At 47.0% G+C, this 23,890-nt stretch overlaps 1 long non-coding RNA gene across 1 annotated transcript; it reads left to right on the top strand.

Moving 5' to 3' along the window:
* Window positions 1-5,194: 5,194 nt before the first annotated feature.
* On the top strand, window positions 5,195-22,914 carry LOC129045542 (uncharacterized). The gene is made up of 4 exons (XR_008505423.2): window positions 5,195-5,346; window positions 15,445-15,570; window positions 16,182-16,324; window positions 21,327-22,914. It is a non-coding gene; the product is annotated as an uncharacterized LOC129045542 (long non-coding RNA).
* The last annotated feature ends 976 nt before the right edge of the window (window positions 22,915-23,890 follow it).

Raw genomic sequence — 23,890 nt, 5'->3', positions numbered from 1 at the left:
CACATTTCTCCTTCCCCTTCCTCCACTGCTTTCGGGCCTGGGAAAGCCCAGGGCTCAGAGAAGCTCAGGGAAGCTCTGTGAGGCCAGGATCAAGGGCAGGGCTCTCTCTTGCTTACAGTAGGAATAAACAGGCTTTGGGAATATATGGAAAAAGGCACTCAGAGTTGCAAATAACTCACCTACAAATGAACTTTTGGAACACGGTCGTTTGTGAGTTCAGGGACAGCCTGTTTGACGCTCAGGCCTGGTTTCTAGATAAGGTTGTAACATTGCAGCAGATTGAAACCTTCAACAGTCCAGAAACATGCTGAAAGAGCTCATAAAGCAACTCATTTTTCCTCCCACTGAAACTCAGGAATGTCCTTTGAGGACTTTTGCTGAGCATGTGAATGATTTGGTTTTTAAAAAACCGTAAATCAGGACCTCCATGTGATTCCCGCCCAAGTCCAGCTGATCATGTGCCGACCTTGTCTGGGTGCCTGATTCTCCTCGTGGTGAAGCAAACAGGCCCCGTGTAGGCCGAGCCCCGATCCAAAAAGGGAGGGTAAGGAGAAGTCCTTCCCCCCAACCCCGGGACGGCAAGTACACCTTGGGCCTCCCTCTGACCTCCTTAAAGAGACAGCAGGGGCTCGAGTCCTGGAGTCCCTACGACCCTCTGTGGCCTTGATCTAGTGTGTGCTTCTGCATGCCTGTCTCCTCGCGCCCAGCCACACAGCTCAAGGTCATCCCTTTGCATATTGGGCTTCCACATAAGATCGCACTTGAAAAGACAGCCCACGGCTGACGTATGTAGATGTGTGTGCTGAAACCCACTCCTCGTGGTCTGGAAGAACATTACAGTGGGTTGAATAGTGGTCCCCCAGAAGATACACCCTTGCCTTCACCCCTGCAACTTGTAATGTGACTTTATTTGGAGAAAGCGTTCTTGAGAGATGTAATTAAGAATCTCGAGGGGACACCTGGGTGGCTCAGTCGGTTAAGCAACTGCCTTCGGCTCAGGTCATGATCCCGGGGTCCTGGGATCGAGTTCCGCATCGGGCCCCTTGCTCAGCGGGGAGCCTGCTTCTCCCTCTCCCTCTGTCGCTCCCCCGGCTTGTGTTCTCTTGCTCTCTTTCTCTGACAAATAAATAAAATCTTAAAAAAAAAAAGAATCTTGAGCTGAAATCATCCTGGATTATCTGGGTGGGCCCTAAATCCAGTAACAAGTGTCTTTATAAAAGAAGAGAAGACACAGACTCTGAGAAAAGGAGAGAAAGCCATGAGAAGACCGAAGCAGCGATGTGAGTTATGCAGCCAGCAGCCAAGGAATGCCTGATCCCCAGAAGCTGGAAAAGACTAGGAATGGATTCTGTTCTAGAGCCTTTGGAGGGAGTGTGGCCCTGCGGAACCCGCAATTTCAGACTTCCAGCCTCCAAACCTGAGGTAAGAAACTTCTGCTGCTCTAAGCCACCAAGTGTGTGGTTATTTGTTGCATCCACTGCAGGAAGCTAATAGAACCATCACGAGGACCGGGACACGTTCCATGTAGCTCAGGGTCTGTGTCGTGGTAAAGGAAATATTATAAATCAACTTCTGGGAGTCTATCCTGAAATAAATAAGAAAAGGTGGAAAAATTTAAATATGTTCATCAGAGTGCAGTTTGGGAAAAGTTGGAACCAATCGGAATGTCTCACCAGAGGGGATCAATTAAATAAATTATGGGGCAGCCATTTAGAGAATCCCATGCAACCATTAAAATAACATTACAGAAATGTAGCTACTGATGTGGAAAGATGTTGCCAACTGACTTGTAGAAAAACACATTACGGTATGATCTCATTTAAAAAATACATAAGTCTATATATTATGTATGAATACATAGAAAAATCTAGACTGGAATGTCAACAGTGGTTTTTCTTAAGAGAGTGGGTGTTTTAGGTTCTTTTGCTTCTCTGAGTTGTCTGTAATTAAGATGTAATTTATAATAATAGTGCAAAGTATTTGTAAAAACAACAACAAGAACATCAACAAAAGCAATGAAAGGCATTTATTTCATCCGGAGGAAACAAAAACCGTGAAACTTGTCATCAGCCACACAGTAGGAAATGTTATTTTCCTGTGGAGGATTTAGGAAAATGGGCACGGGAAGGGGTCAATCCAGCACCGGGGGAGCCTTCATTCCTGGGAGGTCAGAATGATGCCGGGCCAGGAGCAAGCTAGGAAGCAGGGGAATGCTAAACTAGACAACTGCAGGACTTGTCAGAACCTTCTACATGCTAACGCCATGGCAAATCTCCAAGAGACCCGTGGGATGACATTTTCCCTCCCACATTATTTGATCACCGAGACAGGAACATCTGATAGTACTCCTTCCCTGAGAAACACAGTGGGGAAAAGTTTGGAACGCTATTTGACAAAAAACAGTTCAACTGAGTGAAGAGCAAACTACCCAGATACGAAAGAAGGAAGAATGTTTCCAGTTTATATATTGCTGAGAAAGACTGGCTGCTCCCCATGAGCCATAAATTGAACACAAGCAGCAATGTCCTAAAACAATATTAAAAGTCTGGCAAATAAGAACCAGGAGCACAGAGCAGATTGGATCCTCCCGGCTCTTTGGGCTCCGCATTTTAGAATGTGAGAGAGGGTCCTGAGAATTCCAGCAATTGTATAAGAGGCAGTCACATTACGTGCGAGGGAGAGCCCAAATGGACACACATCATCGGTGTCCGAGGGTTAGTGTACATAAAAGAAAGCTGCCAGCAAACCTCTTCCTTGTGCTGATGGGAGGGGAGAAAAGCAGCTCCTGCCAGAATGAGGGAGGCAAGTGCTCAGCTCAGCATGGAGGAGGTGCCCTTCCCAGAGTGCCCTTTACAGACTGCTGTCCCCATGTCAGGGGCACTCACCTGGTCTTCTTTTTCCTGCCCACATTGACAAACAGTACTACATTTGACTATTCTTTTCTCTTTCTTTCTCCCTCCAGCCCCCTTCATTCTTTTCTACGCCCCTCAGAATGCTCCCTTAAGAACCCAGAGGCCTGAATTCTATTTGCAGCCCGACCCAGGTTGGCAGGGGGCTGGGAGGGTCGCTCCCCAACCTGCACAGGATGCAGGAGGCCCTGGAGAGAATGGCATGTGAGGGGACAGCCTGCGTCGGGACAACATTCCTGGATTTTCACTTCCTGCCCTGGCCGACCAAACACCCCATGTTCTCTGCGGAGTCCTGGCTGGGGTTGCCTTTCTCCTTCCTGCTGTTCTTTCCTCGGCTAGTTTGTTGCTTTCTCTTGGTACAAGACATTTGGTATGAGGGGCCTCCCCACATGCCTTTGGGAAGCTGCTGTTGAGTTTTTTATGGCTCTTACGTTATGTTCTCTCCCACCCACCCAGAAGCCGATGGCCTTCTGCAGCCCCAGCCCCAGAGCAAAGCTGCTCCCCCTCCCTACCCCTGTCTGCTCGCTCAGCACATGTTAGTGTACAGGAAAATTACGTGGACAGCCTGTTAACCCTGCAGCTTCCCCCCCTCACCCACACACTGATTGGGAGAGTCTAAACTGGGGTGAATCTGCATTAAAAAAAAAAAACAAAACCCAAGTAATTTGCAGTGTAGAACCACCCACAGCAGACTGTCAGGCACTTGCTGGCCCAGCTGGAGCCCTAGAGACCCCCTCATACCTGCTCACATCTAAGTCTGTTTAGTTGATCATCTCAATAGTTTTCAACTGGGTCCTCTTCATGCTGATGCAACTGGGTGGATAAAGCCCACATCCTTAGTTTAGAGTATATAACTAGGATGTCCCTGGAACTGATTATCCAAGTTGGGATACTTTGGTGAGCGAAAGGGACACGGTGAATAATTATGTCAGGAGATAGGCATGCCGCCACCAGCTGGATGTACGCCCTCTCTGTGTGTGAGCTCTCTGTGAGCTGCCCCCTCCTTGCCTCTGACCTCCTCTGAAGACTTCCTGCAGCATCTGAGTGACTTTGGACACCTTTCAAGTGTTAAGCATTTTTTCAAAAGGGCCACCACAACAATAAAGACAAGACCTGGACAAGAGCTATGTGACCCAGTGGCTAATCATAGCGCCTCAGCGGCCTAACTGCCATTATGTCCCCGGCCTGCTACATTCTGGACAAGTTATTTAAGCTCTCTGTGCTTCAGTCTCCGCATCGGTGATGAGAGGGATAAATGACTGTGCCTGGTACATAGTAAGTGCTCAGTAAATATTCCTACCAATGGGGACCCTCATGGCAAGGTCACGATCACGTGGAGACCCGCAGTCTCGTCAGGAGCCTCGGCAGTGTGTAGGCCAACCTCCTATCTGTGTTCAGCTGTTGTAGAGAAACATCTGGAGGTTCAGGGCCAGCTGGAAACAGCTTTAGGTTTGGACAAACACCACTCTCAAGTTCTGTCCCAACCAGAGCAATCTTGGCAATCAGCTTGGGACAAAATAAATAGATATACAGCAGGAAAGACCGGGCATCATGGGGAGACCAACGTAGAGAACACCGAGGACCCTTTTCATTTGAGATCTTCCAAAGATTAAAGGAAGTTGGTTTTAACATTTCTCTTGGGGGCCCCTGATGTTCCCTGCGACTCACAGCCAATCAGCAAGTTACTGATTAGCAGGCTTTGTGCACTATTTTCATACCAAGAACAAGAGTAATTTTGATAGTAGAAGCTCCGTATAGTGGATGAGCAACGTAGGGAGTACTCTGTTTGAGTTGAATTTGCCCAAATACCCCCATTCACTGTTGACTGAATTTCATTTAAATGGGCTCTCTTCAGGGAGTGGAGGGATGGGGTAACTGGGTGATGGACATTGGGGAGGGTATGTGTTGTAATGAGCACTGGATATTATATAAGACTGATGAATCACAGACCTGTACCCCTGAAACAAATAATACATTTAAAAAAATGGACTCTCTTCTGGGGAGGCGCTTTCCAGTTTGTGAGGCACCTTCACCAAGTGCCAAGTGCGGGCTGGTGATCTAAGCAGATGAGCGATCCTGAGCATCTGCCGAGTGTACTTCTCACTTGTAAAAAGCCTTCTGTACAGGAGCTTTGCTTCCCCCAGACTGCTCCCCGACTCTCCTCCTCAGGAGTGGAACGGGCAGTCTTCCAGGGAATGTGCATCAGTCCAGCTCAACTCCTTTTTGGGTAATTTGGGTGCCGCCTCTGCCAGGCCCTTTCCTGGGCACTGCGGGTCCAGCTCTGACAAGGAGGAGGCTCTCCCAGCCCTCTTGTCGCTCCCCGACGGGGCAGGGAAATGTGAGAAGTTAGCAACCACACAGGTGCTGCAGGCCCAGGCCACTGGTCTTCCCAGCTGCGTGGTGCTCTGATGGATGGAGCTGCCTGAGGAAGAGGCTGGTGAGAAAACCATGGAGATCCTGAGCTGGAGGGTGTGGGACCCCGAGTGTGTGTGTGTGTGCATGTGTTCCTGCCCCCGGCTGACACTCACTGTTTACCCTTCGGTCCAGATGTGCCTTCTTGTGGGAGACTTTCCTGCCCATCCAGGTCTGGGTTGGCTGCACTGACTGGTGCCCTCTTGTCCCCTGTGCTTCTGTGGCTCAGGCCTGAGGGCACAGCGCCCTGCCGCTCCCTGCCCACCTGTTGGCCTCTTGAGATCCATGCGCCCGGATGAGTGCCTGCCTTGTTCACCCCTGCATCCCTAGCTCAGCACAGGCCTGGCAGATGACGGTCATTCATCAAATATCAGTTCCATGATGTGAAGAAGGAAAGGAAGAGGGATGGGGAGGGGAAGGGGCAGGAGGAGAGGTTTAGGGGAGGAGGGGGAGGGGCTGAGATGGGGGAGGGCAAGGGGGGAGGAGGAGAAAAGGATGAGGGGGAGGGAAGGCGAGGAGGAGGAGGGAAGTGGTGGGGGGGAGCGGAGGACCGGGAGTCTGTGTTCAGACTTGTTCTCACTCTACGCACCCTGCTTTGGGGATCTCTCCTTCCATGTGACAGTTGCCATCTGTACTGGGATAAATAGTTTTGCCACCAAATTTGTCCCTTCCGGGAACCTCAGAGTGTGACCTTATTTGGAAATAAGGCTGTTGCTGCTATAATTAGTTAAGGGGAGCTCATACTGCAGTAGGGTGGTGTTCTTATAAAAAGGGGAAAAAAGACACAGAGACAGACACAGGGAGAACCCCGTGTGACAGTGGAGGCAGAGACTGAGGTTGTGTGGCTTTAAGCCAAGGACCGCCAGGGATTGCTGACGCCATCAGAGGTGAGAGGAGGCAAGGAGGGATCCTCCCCTAGAGTGTTCAAAGGGAGCATGGACTGTCACACCTTGATTTCAGGCCTTTGGCCTCCAGAAATCAATGTATCAACAGTGCTGGGGTCTCTCTGAAGGTTCTAGGGCAGGATCCTTCTTTGCCTCTTGCCAGCTCTGGTGGTTGCTGGCCATCTTCAGCATTCCATGGCTCGAAGGTGCCTTACTCCAATCTGATCTTTGCCGTCATCATCACATGATGTTCTCCCTGGGTGTCTGTGTCCAAATTTTCCTTTTCTTATAAGGACACCGTCATATTGGATTAGAGACCACCCTAATCCAGCTGGACCTCATCTTTTTTTTTTTTTTTAAGATTTTATTTATTTATTTGACAGAGAGAGAGACACAGCGAGAGAGGGAACACAAGCGGAGGGAGTGGGGGAGGGAGAAGCAGGCTTCCCGCCGAGCAGGGAGCCCGATGCGGGGCTCGATCCCAGGACCCTGGGATCATGACCTGAGCCGAAGGCAGACGCTTAACGACTGAGCCACCCAGGCGCCCCAGCCGGACCTCATCTTAACTCAATTACATCTGCAAAGACCCTATTTCCAAATAAGGTCACGCACGTAGGTTCCAGGTGGACAGGAATTTTTTTGGAGGAAACTATTTAACTCAGTGCAGTGACTTTTGGCTACAAATTCTTCTGTATCTTTTGAATCGTGCATGTTAAATGTATTACTAGCCACTCACTAGGCACCTGATGCCTATTTGATGCATATATCTTGACCTTATTTAATTGCAGAAGATTCAAAATCCCTAAAGCAAAGCACAGCATCAAGAACCAGGTGTTCCGCTCCGATACTGCCTCCCCTTCTCTTTGGGCCATAATTGCAGTAATTTCTAAGGCCTTAAACTCTTAGGGGCGGGATTCCCTCTGTTTCCTGACCAGTGCAACTCCAGCATCTGGCTCTCAGTCAGTGTTTGTTAAAGAATGAATACGTGTATGGGAAGGGATGAATATATTTCTAAGATTTTTTTTTAAGATTTTATTTATTTATTTGACAGAGAGACACAGTGAGAGAGGGAACATAAGCAGGGGGAGTGGGAGACGGAGAAGCAGGCTTCTGGCGGAGCAGGGAGCCCGATGCGGGGCTCCATCTCAGGACCCTGGGATCATGACCTGAGCCGAAGGCAGACGCTTACCAACTGAGCCACCCAGGCGCCCCTATTTTTAAGATTTTAATGCCTTTTGAAAATCATTTTGAGTACTGGCATATTTAGGCAGAAAGAATGGTAAATGAAGGGCGCCTGGGTACCCAGTAAGTTAAGCGTCGGAGTCTTGATCTCAGCTCAGATCTTGATTTCAGGGTTGTGAGCTCAAGCCCTGTGTTGGGCTCCACCTGGATGTGGAGCTTACCTAAAGAAAAAAAAAAAAAACAAAAAAAGAATGGTAAGTGAGAAAGATAATAACTTACATGTATAAATGCTTTTAACATTCATAAAGCCCTTTTGTACATGATTTAATCTGATGCATCCTTGAGAGAGAAGCTCAGCCCAAGGTCCTTGCTCAAGTTCATGGGGCTAAGATTGGCTGCTTAGAACTCAGATGTCCTTGCTCCTGTTAGGCTTCGAGCCCTCTCTGATTTCAACAAGCAGGTTTTGATGAAACCCAGTCCTTCCTCATATACTCAACCCTGTCTATTGTGGAAGAAATTTCAATGAGGAAGAAAAGGCCACATTTCTCTTTGAAAATGACAGAAAGATACACTTGAAAACAAGAAACTAAAATTCTAGTTTGACACGGGAAAGCCAAATGACGGTTTTTTGTTTTCCCTCTCTAAGCTAAAGGCTAACACTGGAGCGGCGCCTGGGTGGCTTAGTCGGTTAAGCTGCTGCCTTCGGCTCAGGTCATGATCCCAGGGTCCTGCGATTGAGCCCCACATTGGTCTCTGTGCTTAATGGGGAGTCTGGGTGTCCCTCTCCTTCTGCTCCTCCCCCCACTCATGCTCTCTGTCTCTCTCAAATAAATAAATAAAATCTTGAAAAAAAAAAAGACTAACATTGGTATATGTAAATATTAAACATCTAATATTTAAAGCATTTTCTTAAAAAAATTGGCCCTGAGTTGCTCAGATCAGATTATTCCTAATTATTATTATTCATCAGATTTTAAACATTTCTATTTTCCTATTTCTTACTCACGACACATTATTATCTTGGTAACATTTTCTATGAAACTCCAAATACCAATAAACTTTTCCATCTAAATTGTTCATCTCAAGGATTGGCAAACCATAGCCTGTGGCCTGTTTTTGTACAGCTTGAGAGCTAGGAATGGTCATTACATTTATAAGGATTGTAATAAAAACCAAGAAGATGCGACAGAGACAGTAGGTGGCTTGTAAAACATATATTTACAGGAAAAGATTGCTGAGCCCTGGTCAATATTTATATATATTATATACATATGTAAAATCCTTGAACCAGAGCATTTATATCTAGCTAGCTATCCCCTCCCTCATCCCGCAAAGGGTTTTATCAAAGCAGATAATCACAAAGCCTCTCTCACTCTCCTGCAAAATAGGCTCCTTCAGCCGTACGGTCCTGGTATCCACGGCTTAAAGGCTGATGGAGAGAACACAGAATTGAACCCTCTGCTGCGTTCAGTGACAGTGGAGACATGAGCGGTACAGAGGATGAAGAGCAACCCCAGCTAAGAAAGGTGGTTTACAATCTGTATGGAACTTCACATTTTCCAAGTGTAGTTTAATTCCCTTTTATCAATTTTCCCGTAACTCCTTGATGGTCTGTGTTAACTATAGAAAAATCAATGAAATAAAAAAGGTTAAGTAGATGCTAAGCTGTGATGTCAGGCTGAAGCTTGTTTCCTGGTGCTATATTGATAGAGATTTTATTTTATTTTTTTTTTAAAGATTTTATTTATTTATTTGAGAGAGACATAGCGAGAGCAGGAACACAAGCAGGGGGAGTGGGAGAGGGAGAAGCAGGCTTCCCGCAGAGCAGGGAGCCCGATGTGGGGCTCGATCCCAGGACCCTGGGATCATGACCTGAGCCGAAGGCAGACGCTTAACGACTGAGCCCCCCAGGCGCCCCTATTGATAGAGATTTTAAATGTTCCTGCTTTCACCTAGAGGTGATGGCTTTGTGTTCTAACAGTGCTGTCATGCATGACGCCTTCCTCTGAGATCTAAAGTGGTCTTCGAGCTCTCAGGGACCTTCCGTTAAAGCGGAGATCCAAAGACTGGAAGAGAGGTCAGGACTGGGGAGAGGGCAAACTTTGCCAGGGATCTGGGGCTCCTACATTCCCTTTGCCCAAAGACCCACACAAAGTATGGTTGATTCGAAGGGGGGGTGGTGGGGGAAAGTGGGGGGGAAAGAGCGAGGCAGCCGGGCTCATGGGAATAAAAACACCAGAGGCGTGGCGCCTGGACATCAGTACTCAGGATGCTTATTAGCCAAATGGGCAGATCCTCCTCCCCCTCCCCCCCCCAAACCCTCCCCAAAGACAACTGCAGGCCTTTACTCCCCTGGCCCCCAGGGTAGGCGTGGCTTAGGCGGCATATGGGACAGTGTGTGGTCTGCCACTTTGATGTGTCTCCTCCCCACCCCCTTAATTATTAGACCGCTGGCTGGCTGCAAACAAGTCTTTATTTGCCAGGAGGGAAAAAGGAAAATGTCAAAGTGTGAGAAGCAGATCAATTACTCACCTCAAGCTAATTCTTTTAACGAGGGAGGTGAGGAGCCCCACTGTTTCTGAAAGAATTCCAGGGATCAAGAGAAAGAAGCTTGCTCTGTGGGTCCCCTGTATTAGTTTTTTGGGGCTACCTTAAGAAATCATCACAAAAGGGCCAGCTTAGAGAACAGAGATTGATGGCCTCACAGTTAGGGAGGCTAGAAGGTGGAGATCAAGATGTGGGCGGTTCCTTCTGAGGGCTGTGAGGGAGCGTCTGTTCCAGGCCTCTCTCCTTGGCTTGAATGTGGCTGCCTCCTCTCTGAGTCTCTTCACTTAGTCTTCCCTCTATGTACGTCTGTCTCTAAGCTTCCCCTCTTGTGAGGACACCAGTTATATTGGATTAGAGCCCACTCTCATGACCTCATTTTACCTTGATTACCTCCGGAAAGGCCCGGACTCTGAAAAGGGTCACATTCTGAGGTACTGGGGGTTAGCACTTCAACGTAGGAATGTGGGGGGACACGGATCTACCCATAGCGTCCTCCCACACCCCACTATTCACTCCAGGGGTTTACTCTTGCTGCCTTATGCCAATGTCCCCTTCTCCCCACTGCCCAGCCTCCAGCCCTGCGTCTCTCCTTCCGTCCACAGAGATTACGACGCCATATGGAGTTTTATAGTCGTTCTCAGATTTCCTCTCCATGTTCATTTCTGCCACCGTCCTGGATGACTCCCCCTGTGTGGACAGCCCATGCTGTACCGGAACCTATCACTTCTTTGACTTTCTCTGCACCACGGTGATCCTCACCTTTGTTTCTCTTCCACTCTGTAATCTGCTCCCCGGATACGGTGTGGACCTTGGCAATTGCATGAAGCTACTACCCACCTCTGAAATCTTGAAGACCAATAACGAATTCCGACAGCACTCTCAGCTCTCCCTCCCACACACCCATCAAACCTGCTCTTGGGGCTGACCAGCCCCTCCCTCCGCCCATTTCTCATTTCTCAGCTCCCTTCTAGCTCCTTCTCCCACATTCTATACCTATATGCTGTCCAATACAGTCACCACTAGCCACATCGGGTTATTTAAATTTAAATAAAATTTAAAAATTCAGTTCCTTGGTCATACTAACCATATTTCAAGTGCACAATGGGCTCATGTGGCTAATGGCAGAACAGCAGAAAGTTCTATGGATGGTATCACTCTAGTTCTCTCAGTTGTCCCTTGAACTAATTTTTCACGCACTAGCATCCTGTTGAGTAAATGAATATCCCTCAGGATTTTTGTGTCCTTGTCTTTCCCCTGCATCTTGACCAACAGATGCACTGCTGTGAATCAGTCCTACCATCTTCCCTGTTTTTGCTTCTACGCCTGACTGATGTGCACAGCTGGAAAACTGATTCAGCGTGGTATACTGGTATCACTTCACGCTCCTCATCTATAAAATGGGGATAATAATAGTGCTCATAAGATTATTGGAAGGACTGAATGAGATAAGGCCAAAAGGTGTTTAACGTATCTGGCAAATAGCAGATCAATATATTTTAGCTTTATTATTATTATTATTTTTAATTCCAAACCTCAGCTGGACTCTCATGTTGTCAACTGCCTCCCTATCTTTCTCAATAAGTGCTTTCCCACCCCTTCCTACTCCTAAAGAGACGTTTTATTTAATTTATTTTTTAAATTTAAATTCGATTAGCCAACATATATGTTGGTTTCAGACGGAGAGTTCAGTAATTCATCAGTTGTGTATAATACCCAGTGTTCATCACATCACATGCCCTCCTTAATGCCCATCACTCAGTTACCCCATCCCCCACCCACCTCCCCTCCAGCAACCCTCAGTTTGTTTCCTAGTCTCATGGTTTGTCTCCCTCTCTGATTTCTTTCCATTCTGTTTTCCCTCCCTTCCCCTACGGTCCTCCGCACTATTTCTCATATTCCACATATGAATGAAACCATATGATAATTGTCTTTCTCTGCTTGACTTATTTCACTTAGCACAATACCCTCCAGTTCCACCCATGTTGATGAAAATGATGGGTATTCGTCCTTTCTGGTGGCTGAGTAATATTCCCTTGTATATATAAACCACATCTCTAAAGAGACATTTGAGAAGCTTCTCCCTTTCCGTGATGAAAGCCTTTTATTACAGTCGTTTTCTATGTCAGCAGGAGAGACTTTTCTTTGCAGTTAGTAATTCTTTGTAGAATAAGGCAGATCTGCTTTAAGGTGGTGATTTTTAGTCTCTAAAACTCGTGGTAATACCCTCTTTTAACACAAGGAAAAACAAGATAAAATTTCTGGAAGTGTCTCTCAGTAGGGTGCAAGATCAGTTTCTTGTGGCTCCTGCAACACATCACTACAAATTTGGTGGCTTGAAACAACAGAAATTTATTCTCTCTTCATTCTAGAAGGTAGGTAGGGCCATGCTCCTTCCAACGGCCCTGCTCTGGTGACTCCAGGTTGGTGCTCTTTGGCTGAGGCAGCATCACTCCGGTCTCTGCCTCCATGTTCTTGTGGCTTCTTCTCTGGGTGTGTCTCTGCGTCTTCTCCCCTTCTGTCTCTTGTAAGGACACCCAGCACTGGATTCGGGGCCCCTTGTCTTCTTTGCACTGATATTTTTATTTGTGGAGACTGAGTGATCACATAGTTTGGTCAATGCCATTGAAAGAAGAATTTATTGCTCACATCTCCCAGAGGAGGGGGACACCATGCCACTCAGGCCACATGGGGAGCACCAGGTTTGGTTAGGAGGCAAAAGCAGGAGGGAAAAGCAGGAGAGGAAATCCTAGGTCCAGCCTTTAGTGGAGTTTCTCTGGGAAAGCCAAGGCAGGCATAGTAAATGTTTTAGGATTGGCTCATTTGAATGATTCGGGCAGGCTGTGGGCTATAGGATGGTCCCTAGATGCCTGGCACCTGGCCTGGGATGATTTAGGGCAGGAGAAATATTGGCTTGGTGTGTGGGATGGATAAGGAGGTGGTTGGGGCTGGGGACTCAGGATGGCTTTGCATATAAAGGTGTATATAATCCTGGGCAGGTTGTTATCATCTTTAGCAATTAGCTTGCCCTGGGGGTTGGGGTCTCTCCCCTTCTCTGTGAGGCCCCCAAATGTCAGAGCTTCGAGAATAGAGCAGATAAGAAAATACACTTAATGTATTTGGCCCTATGATGAACAGATGCCAAATACACAAATACACCTGGCTAATCCAAGATGATCTCGTGTCAAGATCCTTAACTTAGTTACATTGCAAAGACCCCTTTTTCTATATAAGGCCACGTTCACGGGTTCTGGATGGATGTATCTTTTCAGCGTGTGAATGTTAGGGGGGCGCTCTTACACCTCTGACCAGTGCCCTACTAAACAGTTGCCTCTCAGATACCCTCTGCCATTACCCTGGGTCACCTCCTTGTCATTTCTTGACCGAACTATCATAAAACTCGCCTTCTTGCCCCACCTGCTTTCCTCCAGTCCCTCCCACGGGCAGCCCCAAAATGATCTTTTTATTTTATTTTTTTTTAAAGATTTTATTTATTTATTTGACAGAGAGAGACACAGCGAGAGAGGGAACACAAGCAGGGGGAGTGGGAGAGGGAGAAGCAGGCTTTCCGCGGAGCAGGGAGCCCGATGCGGGGCTCGATCCCAGGACCCTGGGATCATGACCTGAGCTGAAGGCAGTCGCTTAACCAACTGAGCCACCTAGGCGCCCCAAAATGATCTTTTTAAAATGTAAACCCCATCCTGTCACCCCCCGCTTCAAAAGCCTGCTTCTAAAAAGTGGGACTGCCTCAGCACTAGCTTTCTGAGTGTTGCAGAAAACACATTATAAAGGAGACACTTAAAGCTTGGAAAAGCTTTCAAACCACAGAAAATTGGCTCCAATTTGTAGATTAGAGCAATTTAAACGCATTCATCTGAGTGAGGGCTGTGCCTAACCTCCCACTCTGACGCCTGAATTAATGAATTAATACGTGCTCCATGTTTTCTCCAGCTGCTTTATCTAATTGGATGCAAATTAAACATGTATACTTAGTAAAGTGAATTTGGAAACTCCATAATCCCTCAGAGAAAACAAATTTCCAAATGTTCAGTATGGCCAACCCGTTCCCTTAGACTCTAGCATGAGATAATTTTCTTAAGTTTTCCACAATTCATCGTAAATTTTTTTTTTTTAAGATTTTTTTATTTATTTGACAGAGAGAGACACAGCGAGAGAGGGAACACAAGCAGCGGGAGTGGGAGAGGGAGAAGCAGACTCCCTGCGGAGCAGGGAGCCCGATGTGGGGCTCGATCCCAGGACCCTGGGATCATGACCTGAGCCGAAGGCAGACGCTTAACGACTGAGCCACCCAGGCGCCCCCACTTCATCGTAAATTGAGAACACAGAACTCCCCTATACGTGAGCTAGCACAGGATGAAGAAACGGATTGCCCAGGCCCAAACCTAACTCACTTGAGACCATGCGAACCTGCCTTACTTCAGCAAATGCGAAAAGTCAAGTTAAAATGAGCAATGTTTTTTTAAGATGACTATATCTCAGTGCTCCTTATAAATGTTAATCCTCAAGGATGCATGGGGAGTCACCTGCTGGGCCACTTATATTTCCAAAATCACTCCACAGACCAAACTCCCAATGATTCATGAGACTTCCCTAATGGACAGCAAATCATATTTTAAAAAATATAATCGTATCTCCAAAGCCCAGACAATAAAGATCTCAGACATGAATCAGAAACTCTCACTGGCCCTGTTGAAGGTAGCCCGGCCAGACACCCTGGCAGGTGCCACTCTGGGGGACAGGCTTGGGCTCTTCACAGTGTGTCAGTATAACTCAGTTTTGTTCTGATTTATGGAGCCTCTTGAGATAGAAAGTGATAGAAATTTAACTCAAATGGGTGTCATTTAACAGAGTGCTTCTATTGGCTCGGTCACTAAAAAGGGTAAGGAATGGTTTTGTCCGTTGAATCCAGTGGCTGAAACACATGTCTTCCAGATGCATCCCTCTCTCCTTCTTCCGCTCTCTTTTCTGTTGTTTCCTTCTGCAGATGCCAATCTCCAGGAGGTACCTGGCAGCTCCAGGCTCACTTCCTACCAACTCAGCAATGTCAGTGGAAAAACTTTGTTCCTCTGCAAACTCCCTCCCCCAAAGTCCTAGGAACCTAATTTTGGTCACATTCCCAATCCTAGTGACTGGCACACCCGGGTCACTAGCTCATATCTGGAGCTGGTGATGAGCTTTGCTCCATCAGAATCACCCAAGATTTTTCCAAAGGAAGAGGAAATGTTTTGTTTTGTTTTGTTTCTTCTTTCTTTCTAGAAATAGGTGATTGAATACTGGGCAGGCAAATGAAAATCTGTCCTCCACGTACCAGGAAGTGAGTTGGCAGTCCGTAGAAGAAAGCAATGGGAGCGCAGCTCCACCTTGGTATCTTTACCCCCTCGCAGCACCCAGAGAAAGAACTCGTTCATATGTACCAAGATAGGTACACGTTGCCCTTTTTATGAAAAGACACAGCTTCTGAACTTTATCACTCTTCGTGTGCTGATCCATAGGAGGTTCTAGAGAGACCAGGTGATGATGTCCAGGATATTTGTGATGAGTATGTACCCTCAAGCTTCGGGGACTGGCTGGCTTCTCATGCACAACAGCGCGAGTCTGATCATCAGTGTGCTGGGAAGGTCAGTTGCTTCTGCAGACCAGTGAACTCCTCTTCCTGCCTCTTAACCGACTGAGCCACCCAGGTGCTCCTCTTCCTGCTTCTTCTGTAGGCTTGGCCTTGATTGGAATCCCCCCTCCTGACAGTCCAGTCCATGCCAGGTTGGCAAAGTAAACTGCCATTTCTAGATTTGCTCTCTCAGCCCTAGAAAAGAGAAGTCACTGAACACCGACTTATTGAGTACAATTTGTCCATGTTTTAAAAGCTTAGAAATGTGTTCTTTGGACCACACACTTGGCCTAAAACACCCTATGTACTACCCCCCCCCCACACCACACCACTCACCCCACACATTACCCACAGTTCACTCTTTTTTTTTTTTTTTTAAGATTTTATTTATTTGCGAGAGAGAGAAAGCCTATGAGAGGGAGGAGGGTCAGAGGGGAAGCAGACTCCCTGCCGAGCAGGGAGCCCAATGCGGGACTCGATCCCGGGACTCCAGGATCATGACCTGAGCCGAAGGCAGTCGCTTAACCGACTGAGCCACCCAGGCGCCCACCCACAGTTCACTCTTTACAAAGATCTGTTCTTTAGGGCTGAGTCATTAACACAATCCCGTCTTCATCTTCATAGGCTCATTGGAGAAATCTAAGATGGAATATTTGAATTGAAAAGTACCTCCAGGAGATCCATCTTCTTTCCCATTAGTTGATTGACTGCTTTCCTACAATTTCTTGAAGATGGTCAATCAGCTCTGTTTCAGCCCTTCTCCAGAGGTAAGTCACCATGTAGAGATTCCCCAGCCCCCTTCATTGTGCATGCTTTGTGTCATGAGAAAGTTCTCTCCCATATTGATCTAAAGTTGCTCTCTCCCTAATACCGGGCTCTTCTTAAAACAACAAAGCCAGTTGTGAGGACCTCTTTGTTTCTCTTCTTAGTAATAGATCAGAGTTTGCACTTCAAACGATTTCTTGGGCATCTCTTTACGAGTTTAAGGTTCATCATCTTTATTTCAGATCGGTAACAAAGTGTATTTCTGGAATGTGTATATGGTTTCCGTATAAACAGTCCCCAAACTCATGTATCAACCTGACAAAGTCTAGACTCAAGAGTTTGTTTCAAAAAGAAAAACAAGCCAGCTATGATAGAAAGAATCGCAAGCCTATAAATTGTGCTGAGGTGTGTTTATATAACTACATAAGAGTTTAAATAAAGCAATCTAAGAGTAAACTAAACTACCAGTCAGAGCTGTAAAAGCAACCTCCACAGGGTCCGTTGAAAGGACAGGTTACAGTTGCCTTGATCTTGCACAAAAGGGAATACAGATTTCCAAGCAGATGGCCAGCACGTCAGGATGCTACTCCCAGGGGGTAAGTTTCATCATCACCATTCTCATCTTGAGAAACTCAAGTTCAAAGAGATGAGCCACTGCCTCAAGTCAGACCAAGCCCTCATTTCAGGGCCAGGAATACCCGTGACCACTCTGACCTAATGCAGGTGACAATTTACAGCTGATTCATGTGACCCTATTGACTCAGGCCAGTACCCTAAAGCTATTTCCCATCTCATGAGACAGTAACCTTGAGTGGGAGTGCGTAAATTGGCTGTGAGTTTTCATCATATTTCTTAGAGAGGTCTGCGACATGCCCCTGTCCCCTACCCTACCCCATGAATACCTAGAACTCCTAAATCACAGTTCAACCATCACTCACGTTTTCTAGAGAACCAGGGATGTAATTTGTTCAATGATTTTGGCTTATGCTAAGGGTTAAGCAAAGTCAGAAAAGGACAGATAGACCAAAGTAATATATTCAAGTAATATATTAAAAACAAGTCCAAGAGGCTATAGGAGGAAGTCTGTGGGGTTTATAAACTAACAGCAATGCTTTGTAAGATTTCATAGCCACATGTTAAGTAAATGTAATTTTAAGGCAACTTGTTCTATGCGTATGATTACAGATACAAACTTACATATCAAATATATATCTTTAAGACCTGTAATCTATTAATATTGGATACTGGAACTATTTAGGGTTCTCGTGGAATTTATAATTAGGAACATAATGGACAGATGGTATAGATTGGTGGCTCAGAGACATAGATAAATATAATTGTCCAGACTCCTGACATATTTCACCTGCAACACCTTAATTAGCTCCCAATTGGCCCCCCTGTCTGTTGCCTCTCTTTTCTGTAATCCATCCTCTCCAGAGCCATGAGGATGACCCTTGCTGAAAATACGTTTATGGCTCCTTGGCATCCCTCAAATAAAGACCACACTTTTGGGCGCCTGGGTGGCTCAGTCGTTAAGCGTCTGCCTTCGGCTCAGGTCTTGATCCCAGGGTCCTGGGATCGAGTCCCACATCGGGCTCCCTGCTCAGCAGGAAGCCTGCTTCTCGCTCTCCCATTCCCCCTGCTTGTGTTCCTGCTCTCGCTATCTCTCTCTCTGTCAAATAAATAAATAAAATCTTTAAAAAAAAAAAAAAAGACCACACTTTTAATATGTCATTTAATAATCTGAAATCTGGCCCCAACACGCCTCTCTAATCCTATGTCCCATCATGTCACCAGACACCAAATATTCCTGCTTTATTTGTTTGGATTCACCTAAGACTCTCTCCTTCATGAAGTCTTTGTACCATGGAGAACATGTCTACAGCAATCAGCTTGAAAGCAGAATTCTATAAGGGCAGGGAAGTGGATAGATGGTGGGAATAAAGCCATGTGACTTCCAGGCTAGCTTATAACACAGACACAGCATCTGTCTGGCTCTCTCTCTTGGATCCCAGCGACCATATTGGGAAGAAGCCCAGGCCACATGGAGAGGCCATGTGTGGGGGTTTCAACCAACAGTCCCAGTCAGGCCCTCAGCTGATAACCAGCATCAAGTGTCACAATGTGAACCCTCAGGTGATTTCAGCTCGCACCCTGCAAGCCTTCCAGCTGAGGCCCAGTCCTGATGGAGCAGAGATAAAACCGTGCGCCCTCTGTGACCCACATTTCTGACCCACAGGAGCCAGGAGAGATAATAAACGATAACCCTTACTTTAAGTCGCTAAGGTTTGGGGTAATTTGTTATGCGGCCACAACTAACTAATACAGTGCTGCTCACTTGGTTTATACCCACACCAGGCAACAGATTTTGGTTGCAGAAGTCTATATACAAAGGTATCACCCAAGGCCCTTTTAATGATGACCTTGATAGGAAAAACAAAGAGAATATTTGAATTCTGACTAAGAAATGAGGGATGTGTGTGTGTGCATGCGTGTGTATATATATATATGTAGTATCTTTTTTTTTTCTTAAGGATTTTATTTCTTTATTTGACAGAGAGAGAGAGCACAAGCAGGGGGAGTGGCAGGCAGAGGGAGTGGGAGAAGCAGGCTCCCCACTAAGCAAGGACCCCGACTGGGGGCTCGATCCCAGGACCCTGGGATCATGACCTGAACTGAAGGCAGCCATTTAACCGACTGAGCCACGCTTAAGCCCTGTATGTGGTATCTTAAGCGTGAATAAATCCAACGGGATAGAAACGTTAGTCACTGGAGTCCTGGCTGCAGTGAAGTTCCTCTCCACTGAGCCCTGGTGAGCATAGCCACTGAAGTATTGAGGAGAAAGGTGCACTGGGGTTTCGATTTCTGTTATTTGCCCCTGCGTTATTCTTCTGTTGTGTCCTATGGGATTCTTTTTCCAGGCTATTGGCTGTAGCATTGGTTGCTTCTTGTTTAAGGATCTTCGTACTGTTTTCAGATCTCTCTCCATGTCTGCAAGGATGTTTGCTCAACTTGCCTTCAAATTCCAAGCTTCGTCTGTTGACTTGAATGATGATTTGCTCCATTAGAGACCTGACTTACTATTGTTCACGTCTCCATAGTGTCATTGCATGGATGTTCCAATGTTTTTTATTTTTAATTTTTGTTATCTAATTCCTGGGTTAATTTTCCATGATTTTAGTCAACAAATTAAATATTGCCTGGTTTTCTATATCCCATGGCAGCCAAAGCTCAGTTCAGGTCATGGTCCCAGGGTCCTGGGATCGAGCCCCCAGTCGGGGTCCTTGCTTAGTGGGGAGCCTGCTTCTCCCGCTCCCTCTGCCTGCCACTCCCCCTGCTTGTGCTGCCTTTTCTTGCCTTTCTTCCTGCTCCTCTGGCTGAGGGTCACTGGGCAACGCATGGACATGCCCACTGTGCTTCTTGCTAAGAGCTCTAGTTATTGCTGGGGACAAGGTGAGAGAAAAGATCATGGTTAAAATGGAGAAGATGTGAAGGTCAGTGAATCTTCACTGCACAAATGAGAGTTAGCTAATGCCTGCTTCAGAGCTGGGTTGCTCATCAGATCAACTCTTTTTTTTTAAGATTGTATTTATTTATTTGTGAGAGAGAAAGAGAGCGCAGGGGAGAGGGGTAGAGGGAGAGGGAGAAGCAGACTCCTTGCTGATGGGGGGAGCCTGATGCAGGACTCGATCCCAGGGTCCTGGGATCAGGACCTGAGCCACCCAGGTGCCCAGGAGATCAACTCTTGAATGTATTAGTGGTGGGACTAGGAGCAAACATAATCTAAAAATAATGCTTGTTTTCTCATACATAGTTTAATTACACTGAAATAGGAATGTATCTAATTTGGGGGGATTTCAATTAGCTTAGGGTGAAATAATGAGACGTACTGTGAGGACCAGACTTCGCAAGAGCCAGCGTACTGACCGGCTTGTCTGTCCGGCTCCCTGCCCACGCCCTGCAGCCTGCCATCCCCTGATGCCTCCTCACCAAGTGGAAGAAAAAAGCATTGAAGAAACGGCTCCTGGCTGGACATAGGTCTTATTTTCCAGGCTAATAGTTTTTCCAGGGAGAAAGCTCCTTGGTGGCTTGGCTTGGACGTTCTTCCTGCTGTGGGACTAAGCAGCAGCCTGGACTCGGGGTCCCGCACAACTACGACCCAATCCCGCTCCTCCCGCTTGCTCACTTGTTCATGGACAACTCACCAAACCTTCTAAGCCTCAGTTTGCTGAGGATAATCAGACAGCCTCAGGGGAGCCAGTGAGGCTTGAATGAGGTCATGCTGGTAAAATGTGTAGCCAAGAGCCTGGTACGTGGCACGCTCTCAATAAATGGTGGTTGTTCTTGATTCTCGACGGTCAGAGCTGTCAGAGACCGTAACAGACAATTCTTTCCAAACTGCTCATTTTATAACTGAGGCCACTAAAGATCAGACAAGTGAGATGACTTGTTCAAGGTCACATAATTAGAGTAGAATTTGGTAATCTGAACTGGTGCTTACCTAAACCCCAGAGATAAAATGGGTAAGAATGAGGAGACAAGGGGCACCAGGGTGGCTCAGTCGGTTAAGCGACTGCCTTCAGCTCAGGTCCTGATCCCGGGGTCCTGGGATCAAGTTCCACATCAGGCTCCTTGCTCGGTGGGGAGCCTGCTTCTCCCTCTGCCTGCCACTCCCCCTGCTTGTGCTTTCTCTCTGTCAAATAAATAAAATCTTAAAAAAAGCAAAAACAAAAATGAGGAGACAAAATTTGTATAAAATGGGTGAAAAGTTTTATAGGTGCCCGATAATGAATGTACTTGAAGAAACTGTTCTCATGTGGCAAAATATACGCAACATGAAATTCACCTCTCTAGCCACCGTTAAGCACACGGCTCAGTGAGCATTCACACTGGTGGGCAACCATCACCACCATCCACCTCCAGAGCATCTTCCGTCTGCCCAGACTGAACCTCGTCCCCATTAACCAATGATTAGTGTACTTTCTTTTTTTTTTTTTTTTAAAGTAGGCGTCACGCTGGGCATGGAGCCCAACCCAGCCCAGCCCAGGTTGTAGACAACCCTGAGATCAAGACCTGAGCTGAGATCAAGAGTTGGAGGCCTAACCAACTGAGCCATCCAGGTGCCAGATAAGTGTACTTTTGGATCAGAAAAAAACAACAACAACAAAAAAGATTTTGAATTGGGAAAGTAAATTTCCAGGGTATCCTCACTTATAGTTACGACGTAAAATCTCGAGCTCTCCCCCTTATCTTCAGCTATGAATAGAGCATCGCATTATTTTCCGTAGCTTTTCCTCAGGAACACTGTTCGTTTTGGGTGTGCGGGTGCTGTCTGTTACTTGCTCTCCATCCCTGGGTGTGAGGGCCAGGTGGAGAGGAGCCCCCCGACTCTCCAGGACTTGGTTTTACAGTGTGGACTTGGGCTTCCGGCCACTGCCTCCCATCTGTCCAGGATCCTTCAGTCCCTGTGGTCCCTCGTAGAGTTCTGGTGTTGCTACCACTGTAGTGAAGGGAAGCAAGACATGAGCTCTTTCCTACGGGAGAGGGCTGATCCTATGTTATAGGCACAGACGAAGAACAGCCGGGAACCTGGCCTGTTGATGAGAGAGATCCTGTTACCCTGCCCAAGCACTCTCTTCTCTCCAGGCCCGGCACCTGATGTCAAAGCCGGACGTGAATCCAGATTGAGCCAGCGGCCACGTCGAACACCGCTCTGGGAGTCTGGGGTCTGGAGTGGCATGGTTGTGGAGGGCCTGGGGAGTCGTTAAAGGGTCTCAGCGGGTTGATGCACCCCAGGAGCAGAGCCGACGATGTGCCAGTGACCAGGGCCACCAGAACTACGCTGACAGGACACGCCAGGTCCACTGCCCATGGCTGTGACTCACACCTGCCGGGGACCAGGGGCTCCCTCCGTGTCAGGCCGAGGGACCCCGAGAATGTCTCAGCCGGCGCTCGTCCTGCTTCCCCAAGGAGCCACCCGCAGACTCAGCCTGGCCATTGGGGGAATGTTCAGGCGAGCTTCATGCCCCTTCTCGACTCCCAGGACTGAGTGCCGTCATCAGCCGGGGAGCCCTTCTCCACTGCTCCTCTCGGGAGCTGTGAGTACATCTTCATCCTTTCCCCTTTACATTGCAATGACTCATTAAGAACTACTGAATTCTGTCGTGATAACAGGAAGAAGAATAATAGCTTAATTGTGAGCACTTGCATGTGCCTGCACTGTATAAGCACATGGCACAACACACTTTCTCTCCACCACAGCTCTGTAAAATAGTTGTCATTATTGCACGATGTGGAAACCGAGGATGTCTAGGGTGAGCGCCTTGCCCGCTTGCACCGGCAAGAAGCAGAGAGCTGGGTACAAGGCCAGGCGGCTGTGGCTCGGTGGCTCGCTCTGGACCCATCTGCCAGCCAAGGGCACTTCCAGGCCGTCCGCAGTTAGACGCCGGTCATGCCGGCTGAGTTCTAAGGACATTCAGAATTGGAGTTGTGTGTTGGAGAAAATGTAATTACGAAGACTTTAAATACAAGCCAGTAAGAATTATAATTGCTCTAGGAGCCAGAAACTGTCATACTAATAAAAAGCCTGATTTTTTTCAAAATGTTTTGTGCTAAAATACATACAATTCGATGGTATTAATTACATTCACAACATTGTGTAAGCATCACCACTACCTAATTCCAAACTTTTTCATCACCCAGTCCCGGCCTGTTAACCTTCAATTCACTTTTTGTCTCTAGGAATTTGCCTATTCTGGATAGTTTCACAGAAGTGAGGTCAGACAATATTCGTCCTATTATGTCTGGCTTCTTTCCCTCAGCATGATGTTTCCACAGTCCATCCACGCCATAGCACACGTCCCAGCTACATGCATTGTGTGGATAGACCACGTTTTGTTTATCCAGTCACCAGCTGATGGACGCTTGGGTTGTTTCCACCTTTAGGCTGTTATGAACAATGCTGCCATGAACATGGGTTACCAAGATTCTGTTTGAGTCCCTGTTTTCGATTCTTTGGGCATATACCTAGGAGTGGAATAGCTGGGTTATAGGGTTTTTTTTTTTTTAAAGATTTTATTTATTTATTTATTTGAGAGAGAGAGAGAGAGAGAGAGAGAAACAGCATGAGAAGGGAGAGGGTCTGAGGGAGAAGCAGGCTCCCCGCTGAGCCGGGAGCCCGATGTGGGACTCGATCCCAGGACTCCGGGACCATGACCTGAACCAAAGGCAGTCGCTTAACCAACTGAGCCACCCAGGCGCCTGATTGTAGGGTAATTCTATTTGTAACTTTTTGAGGAATTCTTTTTCGTTATGTAAATAAGCAGGCTTAAAAAAGGGGATAAACTGCAATTGCATGGAGTCAATTTCATTGCTACGGTAACAACCCAACCAAACAATCCCATCTGTGCTTTAGAATGACGATGATATTCTTCATGATGTATTTTTAAAAAAACTTTTAACTATTATTATTTTTTAAGTAAGCTCCACACCCCACTTGGGGCTTGAACTCACGACCCTGAGATCAAGAATCCCATGGTCTACCAACTGAGCCAGCCAAGCACCCCCTT

This window comes from Mirounga angustirostris, unplaced genomic scaffold (assembly GCF_029215605.1).
Source record: "Mirounga angustirostris isolate CCGP_5_RB_7025 unplaced genomic scaffold, mMirAng1.0.hap1 SCAF_8, whole genome shotgun sequence".
NCBI classification, from domain to species: domain Eukaryota; kingdom Metazoa; phylum Chordata; class Mammalia; order Carnivora; family Phocidae; genus Mirounga; species Mirounga angustirostris.
The sequence above is the reverse complement of the archived record's forward strand: the minus strand, read 5'-3'. Positions and strand labels throughout refer to the sequence as shown.